Consider the following 14,026-nt stretch of genomic DNA (forward strand, 5'->3'; position numbering starts at 1 on the left):
AAGTTCATCACTACGAGACCAGTATTACACGAAATGTTACAGGATCTTCCTTAAGAAGAATAGGACTTCCAGCCAAGATGGAGGCATAGGTGGAAACACTGTGCCTCTTCTCACAACAAAATTTAAAGACAACAAAGTTTTAGTAACAAAAACGCAACCAAAACACAGAAAATTGAACTGTACTGAAGTCCGCCAACAACAAACCATTCAGCCAGATCGGTAAGAGGGGTGGAGTCAGCAGCTGGCAGAGCGGGATCACACAGGAAAAAGTGGCCAGACCGACCTAGGCTCGCAGGCTGTGGTTGGCAGATCCCAGGTGTGGGGTGACAAGTGGTAGACCCAGTGAGAACACAAGGTGGCTGGCTGACTGCAGTCACACATTCTTGCGCAGATAAACCAGGCAAAGGAGCAAGCAGTGAGATAGACTGCGCAGCCCAGGGCCCCAGCGAGGGGAATTAAAGCCTAAAAGCACCAATTAGAAAAACTTTCGGGGTTGAGGTGCCAGGAGAAGCTCCCAGGCTCACAGAGAGTTTGTTGGAGAAACCCACAGGGTCCTGGAGGGTGCACAAGCCCACACACCTGGGAACCAGCACCAGAAGGGCCCAATTTGCTTGCAGGAAGCAGCAGAGGAAACTGAAATTCGAGAGAGAGTAAAACAAATGTCATTGCTCCTCTCTGACCCTGCCCCCACATACAGCGTCACAACCCAGTGGCCTGAGTTGCCCCACCCTGGTGAACACTTAAGGCTCTTCCCCTCATACATAACAGGCAGGAACAGACCAAAACATTATGGCCTAGGAAGAACAGCTCAAAGCCCCAGAGCCAGTACTTTTAAGTGACAAAGAGATAGCCAACCTATCAGATGCACAGTTCAAAATACTGGTCATCAGGCTGTTCACAGAACTGGTTGATTTTAGTCACAAATTAGAGGAACATATGAAGGCTAAACTAATTGAAATGAAGGGAAATGCACAGGAAACCAATAGTAATGGAAAGGAAACTGGGACTCAAATCAAGGGAGTGGACCAGAAGGAAGAAAGAAACAACCAAACAGAAAAGAAGGAAGAAACATGAATTCAAAAACATGAGGAGAGGCTTAGGAACCTCCAGAACATCTTTAAACGTTCCAACATCTGAATTAGAGGGGTGCCAGAAGGGGAAGAGGAAGAGCCACAAGTGGAAAACTTATTTGAACAAATAATAAAGGAGAACTTCCCCAGTCTGGCAAAGGAAATAGACTTCCAGGAAATCCAGGAAGCTCAGAGAGTCCCAAAGAAGTTGGACCCAAGGAGGAACACACCAAGGCACATCATAATTACATTAGCCAAGATGAAAATGAAGGAGAGAATCCTAGAAGCAACAAGAGATAAGGGGACAGTCACCTACAAAGGAGTTCCCATCAGACTGTCAGCAGATTTCTCAAAAGAGACCTTACAGGCAAGAAGGGGCTGGAAAGAAGTATTCCAAGTCATGAAATCCAAAGACCTACATCCAAGATTGCTCTATCCAGCAAAGCTTTCATTTAGAATGGAAGGACAGATAAAGTGCTTCTCAGATAAGGTCAAGTTCAAGGAGTTCATCATCACCAAGCCCTTATTATATGAAATGCTAAAGGGACTTATATAAGAAAAAGAAGATGAAAAATATGAACAGTGAAAGGACAGCAAACACACAGTTATTAACAACCACACCTAAAACAAAAGCAAACCAAGAAGACAGCTAGATCAGGAGTGGAACCATAGAAATGGAGATCACATGGAGGGTTAGCAACAGGGGAGTGGGAGGAGGAAAAGAGGGGAGAAGGTACAGAGAATGAGTAGCATAGATGGTAAGTAGAAAATAAACGGGGGAGGGCAAGAATAGTATGGGAAATATAGAATCTAAAGAACTTGTGACACATGGACATAAACTAAAGGGGGGAATGGTGGGGGAGGGGGTGTGCAGGGTGGAGGGGAATGAAGGGGGAAATGGGACAACTGTAATGGCATAATCAATAAAATATATATTTAAAAAGAAGAAGAAAAAAGTTAAAATATAAACAATATAATTGCAATAAATACACGTCTATCAACAATTGAATCTAAAAAACAAAATAAATGAACAAGCAGAACAGAAACAGACTCACAGATACAGAAAACATTTTGACAGAAGCCACATGAGAGGGCGGCTGGGGGATGGGTGAAAAGGGGGAGGGATCAACAAGTACTAATTGGTAGTTACAGAACAGTCACGGGAATGCAAAGTACAGCATAGGGAATATAATCAATAATATTCTAATAACTATGTATGGTGTCAAATGGTTACAACATTTATCAGGGTGATAAATAACTTAGTAAGGTATATGATATCTAAGCACTGGAGTGTACACCTGAAACTAATACAATAATGTATGTCAACTATAATTGGAAAATAAAATGATTTTAAAAGGGATAAAGCTTCTGAATTGTTTATTTCTGGAATTTTCCATTTGATGCTTTTGGACATGGTTGACTGCTGGTAACTGAAACCTCTAAAAGCAAACATCAAAGAACGGGACCATTGTATGTGCATACCATGTTCTGTTTATCTCTTGATGGATTCTTGGGTTGCTTCTACTCTGGCTATTGTGAATAATTCTATTATTAACATGGGTGTAGAAATATCTCTTAGAGACCCTGCTCTCACTTCTGTTTGGTAAACATATCCAGAAGCAGAATTACTAAATTATATGGCAATTCTGTTTTTAAGTTTTGAGGCACTGTCATACTTGTCTTGAGAGCAGATACACTGTTTCACATTGCCATAAACAGTGAATAAGGGGTCCAATTTCTCCACATCCTTCTCAACATTCATTCTGTGTTTTTTTTAACAGTTGTAATTTTAGCAGGCAGGAGGTGGTACATTTTCCTGACCAGTTAATGATTACGCTATTTTAAGATTGCTCATTTGCCCATTGATTTTCAATGACTGCTTCACGTTCCATAGTGCCAGCCTTAAAGGATAGTGCACCAAATAACGTCCATACAACATTTAATTAAATGTTGTTAAAAACATTTAAGAAACCAGATATGTTTCTTAACTTTTCTGGGACATGCATTAAAAGCCAATTAAGACTAATATGCTGGTCCATCAAAAATGAAGAATACCAGAACAAAACCGCTAAGTAGTTATTTGCAGACTGCAGAAAGCCTGGAAGTCACCAAATGGAAAGAGACCAATAATCTCCATAAATCAAAAATTTCCCTTAGACAATAAATATGTAGTTAAAAAGTGGCTGCATTGTTGATCTGTGTTAGTCATTCAGGGTGACCAAATGATCAAATGTATTATTCATTTTATGGAAACAGAACAGACAAAACTGGCCTGTTTCACTGTTTGCTGTTTTCAAGAAATTACTTCTGTCGAATGCATTATACCTGGTCATTTTGTAAGTTTTTAAACTTTCAAATGGGCCATTAAAAACATCACAGAGTATGAATGTTTGAAAGCAGTGTTACAGATCTCTTATACTACCAATGGCTGTCGTAGGCCATTCTATATTCTTGTTCATCTTCAAAATGCTAAATGTCATCTCCCGAAGCTGAGCTTTCTCTCTAGCTGCATGTGTGTGAATTGGATCTCTCTTTCTACATCGGTTGACATTCTGGTTGTTCTACTAACACAAAATCCCAACTATGAAAAAACACTAGGCTCCACTCTCCAAGATCAAGTACTGCCAGAGGCATTACATTTCCAGACTTAAAGACGGACTAGTAGTGCATTATTGTTTCCAACTGGAGCGAACTTGCCAGAGACAGAGTCTGTTTCACATACAAAACAGGACGACCTACTTTCCTGTGCCTCTGTTTTTATCTACACAAAGCTGTACCACCAGTATTCCCGACAGAAAGCTCCTGGCTATGAATCTTGTAAAATATCCACCTTCTTAAGAAAAATTACTTGGCAGTAGATTAGTAGAAGTTTGCAGGTTAGTCACCCAGAAAGAAATAAGTTAAGTAAAATGAAAATGGTTTGGGATTAAAAGCGGTGCCTTTGAACTCAGGCAGCCGTGTCCAGCTGCACTGTTTCTATCAATTAAGTTCCTCAAGCAAGTGCTTTCTTCCACCCAGAGCTTTCAAAGAATGTTCTGCTCTACAAAACATTTTAAGTCTTTCATGTGCAAAGTTCCTTCTTGGTGAAGGATGTAATCAAGTTGTTTGTTGTAGTTTTAAAAATTTGATAAAAACACAGAAGGAATCATTGAATTTATTTCTGCATTAAAAAAATAGATTAGTTTCTGGTTGCTGATAAAAATCTAAAGGCTGAACCCAGTGTCTGGCTATTTTTGAACTCAGTTTCTAGTATTGAAGCTTCTTGGTCTTTCAGGCCCTGAAGGTACAATGTGTAATAATCACAACTTCTGAAAAAAGACCAGCCAATATTCTGGCCTAAGGAGCAAAACCCATGAAACTAGAGACTGGATCAACCAGTGTGGCACACAATACCTTGTCTGTTCTGAACAGCAAGAGGAAAGTCACTTGTTAGTATTCACCTCTGCTGTTGCTTTGTGTTCCTCCTATAAAACCAGTTTGTATTTCAATCAGAGGATTTTCTGTCCCATCCCACGACTTTTCTGTGCAGCAGGTTGCAAATCAACACATGGACGGTGAATCTGAGAGGCCCATTCTCATCTGCCCTGTCTGATGGGGCTGTCTAAACAAAATGAGTCATGAACAAAAACCAAACGCAGATGTTATCTTTAGAATACACATGCTTTGGACCTGAGAGGCATTCCACTATCTGAGACTCAAGCCATAAAATTATCTTAATGAAACTACCTCAGTCATTCTGTTACAGAATCCTCCGGCTTCTGGTGATCTCCTTTATCCTCCTCATTCACATAATGGTTGCTTTTCAAGGCTAAATCTAGTTTCAAAGGGAGAAACACTAGTCCTATGCTGTTCTCTGTAGGGGACTTCAGATATTTTCCACCAAGCCTTCTGTCAAGACTGAATAGTGGGATGTTCAAAAATGCAATCATCTTGGTATTTTGTGAAATGGTACCCTTTCACTGCTGTAAAAACCCAAGACATCTCCTTATGTAAAATAAAAGAGGTCAAAAGAAAGGTGTGGGGATGAGGAGGTTGAGATCAAGAATTAGAACTTCCTAGAAAAGAGGTTCATACTTTCTTGTCACATAACTTCCCAGTTAAAACAGTTCATGGGAGAACCTTGGTGTAACGCAACTCTTCTTCACAAATTCTGTCCTGTCAACAGATTTTAAAACTACCTCAACACAAGCATCCATTGGCTATTTATAGTCTCTTCGAGAAATGGAAAATAGAATAAGTTTTCAACACAGAGACTCTCTCTACTCCACATAATTGAAATATATTTGCAGCAAGAGATAAGGGGACAGTCACCTACAAAGGAGTTCCCATCAGACTGTCAGCAGATTTCTCAAAAGAGACCATACGGGCAAGAAGAGGCCGGCAAGAAGTATTCCAAGTCATAAAATCCAAAGACCTACATCCAAGATTGCTTTATACAGCAAAGCTTTCATTTAGAATGGAAGGGCAGATAAAGTGCTTCTCAGATAAGATCAAATTCAAGGAGTTCATCATCACCAAGCCCTTATTATATGAAATGCTAAAGGGACTTATCTAAGAAAAAGAAGATGAAAAATATGAACAGTGAAAGGACAGCAAACTCACAGTTATTAACAACCACACCTAAAACAAAAGCAAACCAAGAGGACAGCTAGATCAGGAGTGGAACCATAGAAATGAAGATCACATGGAGGGTTAGCAACAGGGGAGTGGGAGGAGGAGAAGGGGGGAGAGGTACAGAAAATAGCATAGACAGTAGGTAGAAAAGAGATAGGGGGAGGGTAAGGACAGTATGGGAAATCTAGAATCTAAAGAACTTGAGACACGTGGTCATAAACTAAAGGGGGGAAGGGTGGGGGAGGGGGTGTGCAGGGTGGAGGGGAATGAAGGAGGGGAATAGAACAACTATAAAGGTATAATCAATAAAATATATTTTAAAAAAGGGAGGAAATGGAAAACAACCACAGTGGGCTTGTTAGCATCTAATAGATTCAGAGAGGACCCAGCATTGTTGCCAACCTCCTTTTGGTGCCAGCTGGGCAGGTGCTAGTACAGTGATGAGGTGTCACCATAAAACCTCACTTAGAAGTCTCAGCAGTACATCCGTGAACTGACTGTGTGCAGCAGGAGGAACTGCTTTCCCTTAGCAACCAGGATATTAGGTCACTCCTTGACTATTGCCCTCAGGTAACTAAAAGCCTGACAGGTCTCACTCACAATTCTCTTTTATTGTGGTCTTATTTTAGGGTCAAATGAAGGCCATAGGCCTGTGAGTTAAATGCTCGGTTTCCTTTCTGTAAATTAAATTATCTTGAAAAACATGTAAAAAAAAAAAAGAAAGAAGGAGAGGGAGGTAGAAAAGACAGAAAGGCCCTAGCTGGTGTGGCTCACTGGATTGAGCACAGGCCCGCGAACCAAAAAATGGTGGTTCAATTCCCAGTCAGGGCACATGCCTGGGTTGCAGGCCAGTTCCCAGCAGGGGATGCATGAGAGGCAACCATACATTGATATTTCTCTTCCTCTCTCCTTCCCTTCTTCTCTAAAGATAAAGAAATAAAATCTTAAAAAAAAGAAAAGATAGAAAGACAGACAAAAGGAGGAAAGAGAGGAAGTAAGGAAGGAAGGAAAGAAGGAGAAAGAAAGAAAGAAAGAAAGAAAGAAAGAAAGAAAGAAAGAAAGAAAGAACAAAAGAGTGTATGAGGCATGTCGAGAATTATGCCAAGTTTCAGGCTTTTGAAATTTGAAACACAACGAATGCCACACCTTTAAAACTGAGGTGTACTGCAAAAAACTATCTGGCTAGATGATGGTATTGTTAACTTGGCAAAGAAAAGAGGTTGTTTGCCAAATATAAAATCAATAATGGGTACTAGACTACGCAGTACTCCAAGTAAACTGTGAGGAGTGGGGATTGATCCAAAGCTTCTGAGCTGGCAAAGGAGGTATGTTTTTTGACTGCCAAAGGTCTTTCCAAGTCTGTGTTCCCTGAACTGGCTGTCAGAAAATGCTGTCTCAATTTTGGCTTTTTGTTTTAATGTCCTGCCTAGTTGAAAAAGCACAAATTACTAGAAGCCTGAAGTTAACATACTTAAGTCATTTACAATAAAAAAAGATCATTTGTAGTAGTTGACATTTGATAAAAAAGAAAATAATGGTACCTACCTCTCCACACACTTGTTCCACCTAGTTATAAGGCTGTAAAGTTGAATGTGTGAGGCAAGGACGATTTTTAGAACTCAGAGTTTTATAGAAATAGAAGTAATTTGGGTGATGAAAGTATAACAATCTCATTCACAGAGGCATTTGTTTCTAGATATGGAGAGCAGTACTCATAATAGATTTCTGGTGCCTTCCTTCAACACGTGGGCCTCAGCCTGTGCACTCACTGACTTGCTGAAACGGTAGGCGTCATTCGCAAGCGTATTTCGATGTCAGCATTACCCCCCACCCTGCCAACCCCACCCCAGCATTAAGTGTTTCTTGGAGGTCTATGCACTATTATGTAATATACAAAAGGTGTACAAGGAGAGGAGGAGATGGCTCTACCAACTGGAGATAAGAAAGACCAGAGGCTTTTATGCAAATCAGCAAAATATCCATCTGCTCCCATTCCCATCACATCGATATAAATGAAGGGATCTTGGCCTTCCCTTGCATATACATCTCCCAACACACAGATCCTACTGCAGACATTTACTATTACCTAATTTCACCTATTTCACAAGGAATGGTCGGGTGAGGGAGTTGTTGAAGGTATAAAAGAAGTCACAGAGTAATTTACTACCCATTTATTCCAGTTAAAGCTTTCTTCCCTAATTTTCTGGATGCTGAAGGTAAATTGTCATTACTGCACCACAACATCTCACATAGATGATCTCTAGATAGATTCTAGGCAGTTAAGCAGTCCTTTATAAAGATGGATGAAAATATTAAATATACATATACCACCCCACCCCCGACACTCTGGACCTTCCTTTCTAGAAAATTGCTGTAAGACCACTAAAAACAGATCTCAGTTTGTTAATTTGACAATGTTAAAAAATATATAATTTCAAAACTTCTACCTTCCCTTAATACTTTTGGTTGTGAAAATAAAAAATTGTTGCTTTATAAGTTTTTCTAAAATATATCAAGGACTTCCACCAAGATGGAGGCATAGGTGGAAACACTGTGCCTTCTCCCACAACCAAGTTTGAATACAACAAAGGTTTAGTAAACAAAGACACAGCTAAAGAACAGAGAATTGAACTATATGGAAGTCCAACAACAACGGAACCGTTCAACTGGGATGGTAAGAGGGGTGGAGCCAGCAGCGGAGCAGGGTCGGGCAGGAAAGATCCCCCGACCCAGACACGCAGGCAGCACAGACCCGGTCAGGTTCGGGGCAGACTGACTGAGGTCGCACATTCGCGCACAGTGAGACGGACTGCGCAGGCCCCAGCTGGCGAACCCATTGGTGGAGGGCTGACCGTGGTTGCACCTTCGAGTGCAGTGGGACAGAACGCGCGGGCCCAGTGACGGTGGCATCTGCGCAGCAGCAGCGGCAGGAGGCAGCAGATGGGACTGCCATTGGTCCTCTTTGACCCCGCCCCCACATACAGCGTCACAACCCAGCCACTGAGTTGCCCCGCCCTGGTGAAGACCTAGGGCTCCGCCCCTCATATGTAACAGGCACGAACAGCCCAAAAGATGGCGCAAGAACTCAAAGCCCCAGAGCTGATAACTCTAAGCAACCAAGAAATAGCCAGCCTCTCAGATGCACAGTTCAAAATACTGGTCATCAGGATGCTCACAGAACTGGTTGATTATAGTCATAAACTAGAGGAACATATGAAGGCTAAACTAATTGAAATGAAGGGAAATGCACAGGAAACCAATAGTGATGGAAAGGAAACTGGGACTCAAATCAATGGAATGGACCAGAAGGAAGAATGAAACATCCAACCAGAAAAGAATGAAGAAACAAGAATTCGAAAAAATGAGGAGAGGCTTAGGAACCTCCAGGACATCTTTAAACGTTCCAACATCCAAATTAGAGGGGTACCAGAGGGGAAGAGAAAGAGCAACAAGTGGAAAACTTATTTGAACAAATAATAAAGGAGAACTTCCCCAGTCTGGCAAAGGAAATAGACTTCCAGGAAATCTAGGAAGCTCAGGGAGTCCCAAACAAGTGGGACCCAAGAAGGAACACACCAAAGCACATCATAATTACATTAGCCAAGACCAAAATGAAGGAGAGAATCCTAGAAGCATCAAGGGATAAGGGGACAGTCACCTACAAAGGAGTACCCATCAGACTGTCAGCTGATTTCTCAAAAGAGACCTTACAGGCAAGAAGGGGCTGGAAAGAAGTATTCCAAGTCATGAAATCCAAAGACCTACAGCCAAGATTGCTTTATCCAGCAAAACTTTCATTTAGAATGGAAGGACAGATAAAGTGCTTCTCAGATAAGGTCAAGTTNACATGGAGGGTTAACAACAGGGGAATGGGAGGAGGAGAAGCAGGGAGAAGGTACAGAAAATAGCACCGACAGTAGGTAGAAAGTAGAAAGGGGGGAGGGTGAGAATAGTGGGGGAAATATAGAATCTAAAGAACTTGAGACACGTGGTCATAAACTAAGGGGGAGAATGGTGGGGGAGGGGGTGTTCAGGATGGAGGGGAATGAAGGGGGGGAATAGAACAACTGTAAAGGTATAATCAATAAAATATATTTAAAAATAAATAAAAGGAAATAAAAAATATATCATCAATATCTAACCTTGTGAAAGCTGAGTTGTGATCTAGTTCAGACATAAGAGATAAGCGCAGCCCACACTTACCTCTTGTGGCTGAACTAGAGATTGTGACAGCAATATGGCAACTCAAGGAAGATGGCAACAACAGGAGACTGGGCCTGGACCTCAGCTAAGAATCTCCATCTATGCATAATCTTAATTGAAAATTGAGGAAACCCTGTTGGAATGTTGAATCAGTGAACTTACACCAAAAAAGGTTCTAATGTTAATTGTATCCTATTCTCAGATCTAGAGACAAAAAGGTGAATGTTTTCAGTGTAAATTTCTTGACTAGAGTGATCCTTTCTATCCCCCTGTGACTACAATACATTTCATGACCTTCCAAGTCAGACAGTGCTAGATAACAGGACCCGCCCCTGTTAAGGCCAGATAAAATCTATATGGATGACTTGTGCTTCTGCCAAAATGGGGTAAGAATGACTGAATTTACTCTTCTATCTGAAACAACTCAAAAAACTGGCAAAATATATGAAACAACTGCCTTTAAACCACTGGACATCAGACAATGAAAACTGTGGGACAGATGAAGTCTATGATTGGACCTCATTGTTGACTGGGGCAAGTTCCAGGACAAAGCACAGGGAGTGGTCCCCCTTGTGGAGCCAGTGGTCTCCCTGACTTGATGAGACATCACTGGAAGTTTGAGGAAGGCAGTGCAGCTGGAGTTTGCAAGGCAGAGTGTGGCAGAGGCAAGAACTGTGCAGAGAAAACACCAGAGATCTGCACAGGGTCCCCACAGAGCATTTACTACGTTCAGTGCATGGGGAATCTTTATTCCTCTTTGAAAGAAAAATCTGATGAGTTACAGTGCCATATGCAGCAGAAAGACCTTTTTTAAATGATGACAAAATAAAGACTTTTTCAATGCCCCCAAACTGAAAGAATTCATCATGAGTAGAGATCCACTCTAAGAATAGTTTTTTTTTAATTTCTTCAAGCAGAAGGAAAATGATGCAAAATGGAATGTGCAAGGGAATGAAAAACACTGGAAATCATAACTTTGTGGATAAATATAAGACTTATATTCTTATTATATAAATTTAAAGATAATTAAATGCGAAGATAATTTCAGTTATGGGAAGACACTTGAACCAACTGAGTCACACTGGCCAGGGCTAAAATGATGTTCAAGGAATATTATAAATAACTTTATACCAAAAAATCAAATAACTTAGATAAATTAGACAAATTCCTTGAAGGACACAAATACCAAGACTCAAGCAATAAGAAATCAACGATCCAGCCTTGGCTGGTGTGGCTCAGTGGATTGAGCACTGGCCTGTGAACAAAAAGGTCGCCAGTTGGGTTCCCTGTCAGGGCACATGCCTGGGTTGTGGGCCAGGTCCCCAGTTGGGGGCTTGCGAAAGGCAACAAATTGATGTTTCTCTCAGACATCTACGTTTCTGTCCTTCTCTTTCTCCCTCCCTTCTCCTCTCTCTGAAAATTAATAAATAAAACCATAAAAAAGAAATCAATGATCTGAATAGTCCTCTGTTAGAGAAATTGAATTTGTAGTAAAAGTTTTCCCACATGACCCTGACCTGTGTGGCTCAGTTCGTTGAGCATTGTCTGGCAGAGTGGAAGGTCACCAGTTCGATTCCCAGTTGGGGTACATTCCTGGGTTGCAGGCCTGGTCTCCTTTTGGAGCATGTGTGAGAAGTAGGTAAGAAAACATCCATCGATGTTTCTCTCACACATTGATGTTTTCTTCCCTCTCTTTCTCCCTCCCCGCCCCTCTCTCTTAAAAAAAAGAACCCAAAACAAACAAAAAAAACTTTACCACATGTGTATGAGATTGCTGTTCACAATGATAAAAATATTTTGGAACTAGAAAGTGGTGATAGTAGCACAATATTGTAAATTTCTTAAAGTTACTTAATAGTATGCTTAAAATAGTAAGTTTTATGTTATATGTACTTTACCATAATTTAAAAATATCAATCAATGCAATCAATCCATCGTATCAACAGTGTAAAATGAAAACCTTGTGACTTCTCAATACATGCAAAAAGAAGCATTTTACAAAACCCAACATCAATTCCTGATCATAATTCTCAAAAACCTGGGAATAGAAAGGAACTTTCTCAAGTAAATAAAGGGCATCTACAAAAAACCTAAAGCTCACTTAAGACTTAATGCCTTTTGTGGGTTCTAAAAATTAAATCAAATTACCTCTTGGATTTCTGCATCAATGGCTTTAGATTCAGTTTCTCTGGTTAGCTAAGTAGGTTATCACTTGTCTATCTGCCATCCAGATTTCAACACTGGCTCTGTGTGTGTGTGTTTTCCCTGTCCTGTTCTCTTTATCCTTGGCAATGTGTGCCAAAACAGAACAGAAATCCCTCCACTATCATGCAGTTTCAGAGATAGGCCTTCAGAGAAGGCCTCAGAGATGTTGTAGATGTGTGTATTTTTTCATTATTTTGAATTAAAAGTCAATCTAGAAATAGTGTAGCTGTTCAACAATAGAAGAAAGGGGAAGTGAATTATGGTCCATCTATATTTTAAAACATGGCATAGTCATTAAAATAACTATTTGTTATAATTTTTTAATAATGAGATAGCGTTTGCTATAATATTAGTTTGTTTTTAAAATATTACTAAGTTTTGTACATAGGATGATTCCAACAACGTTTGAAATTTCCTGGGAATGCAACCATTATTGAAAACAGTATGGAGTTTCTTCAAAGTATTAAAAACAGAATTGTCTTATGCTCAGCAATTCCACTTCTGGGTATTTATCCCCAAAACACTAATTCAAAAGAATATATGCACTCCTATGTTCATTGCAGCATTACTTACAATAGCTAAGATATTGAAGCAGACCAAGTGACCATCAATAGACAAGTGTATAAAAAAGTGTCAACTTCCAGCCAAGATGGAGGCATACGTAGATAATACTCTGCCTCCTTACACAACCAAAAGAAGGACAACAACAAATTTAAAAACAAAAAATAACCACAACTGTCAGAAAATTGAACTGTACGGAAGTTTGATGATGAAGGAGTTAAAGAAGAAACATTTATCAAGACTGGTAGGAGGGATGGAGACAGGCAGCCAGGGCAGAGAGGACTCTCGGAGAGGCGGTGGCTGGAGGACTGGGCAGTCCCATATGTATGTGCGGCTAAACTGGGAGGAACAACTTGGGAGTGAGATAGACTGGGCAACCCAGGGTTCCAGAGCAGGGAAATAAAGCCTCAAAACCTCTGACTGAAAAAAAACCTGTGGGGGTTAAGGCCGCAGGAGAAACTCCCAGCCTCACAGGAGAGTTCACTGGAGAGGCTTACAGGGTCCTAGAACCAACACAAGCCCACCCACCTGGGAATCAGCACCAGAAGGGCCCAATTTGCTTGCGGGTAGTGGAGGAAGTGACTGAAAGCCAACCAAGAACTGAGCAAGTGGCATTGTTTTTTCCCAGACCCCTCCCCCACATATAGCGTCATATAGCAGTGAAGTGGGTTGCCCTGCCCTGGTGAACACCTAAGGCTCTGTCCCTTACTACATAACAGGTACACCAGGACAAAAAAATACAGTCCGAATGAGAGAACAGATCAAAACTGCAGAAAAAATACAACTAAGTGATGAAGAGATAGTCAAACTATCAGATGCAGAGTTCAAAACACTGGTAATCAAGAGGTTCACAGAATTGGTTGAACATGGTCGCAAAATAGAGGAAAAAGTGAAGGCTATGAAACGTGAAATAAAGGAAAATATACAGGCTACCAACAGTGACAGGAAGGAAACTGGGACTCAAACCAACGGTTTGGAGCAGAAGGAAGAAATAAGTATTTGGCCAGAACAGAATGAAGAAACAAGAATTCAAAAAAATGAGGAGAGGCTTAGGAATGTCCAGGACAACTTTAAATGTTCCAACATCTGAATCATAGGGGTACCAGAAGGAGAAGAGGAAGAGCAAGAAATGGAAAACTTATTTGAACAATTGATGAAAGAGAACTTCCTAAATATGGCAAAGGAAACAGACTTCCAGGAAGTCCAGGAAGCTCAGAGTCCCAAAGAAGGTGGACCCAAGGAGGAACACACCAAGGCACATCATCATTAAGCTACCCAAGATTAAAGATAAGGAGAGAATCTTAAAAGCAGCAAGAGGAAAGGAGACAGTTACCTACAAAGGAGTTCCCATAAGGCTATCAGCTGAGTTCTCA

The 14,026-nt window shown here is 40.8% G+C and overlaps 1 protein-coding gene across 4 annotated transcripts in view; it reads right to left on the reverse strand.

Moving 5' to 3' along the window:
- DLGAP1 (DLG associated protein 1) overlaps window positions 1-14,026 on the reverse strand; it is a 317,237-nt gene that overhangs the window by 30,564 nt on the left and 272,647 nt on the right. The window lies entirely within an intron of this gene.

Source organism: Sturnira hondurensis, unplaced genomic scaffold (assembly GCF_014824575.4).
Source record: "Sturnira hondurensis isolate 20B ecotype Veracruz unplaced genomic scaffold, ASM1482457v3 Scaffold0006713, whole genome shotgun sequence".
In the NCBI taxonomy this organism is placed as follows: Eukaryota; Metazoa; Chordata; class Mammalia; order Chiroptera; family Phyllostomidae; genus Sturnira; species Sturnira hondurensis.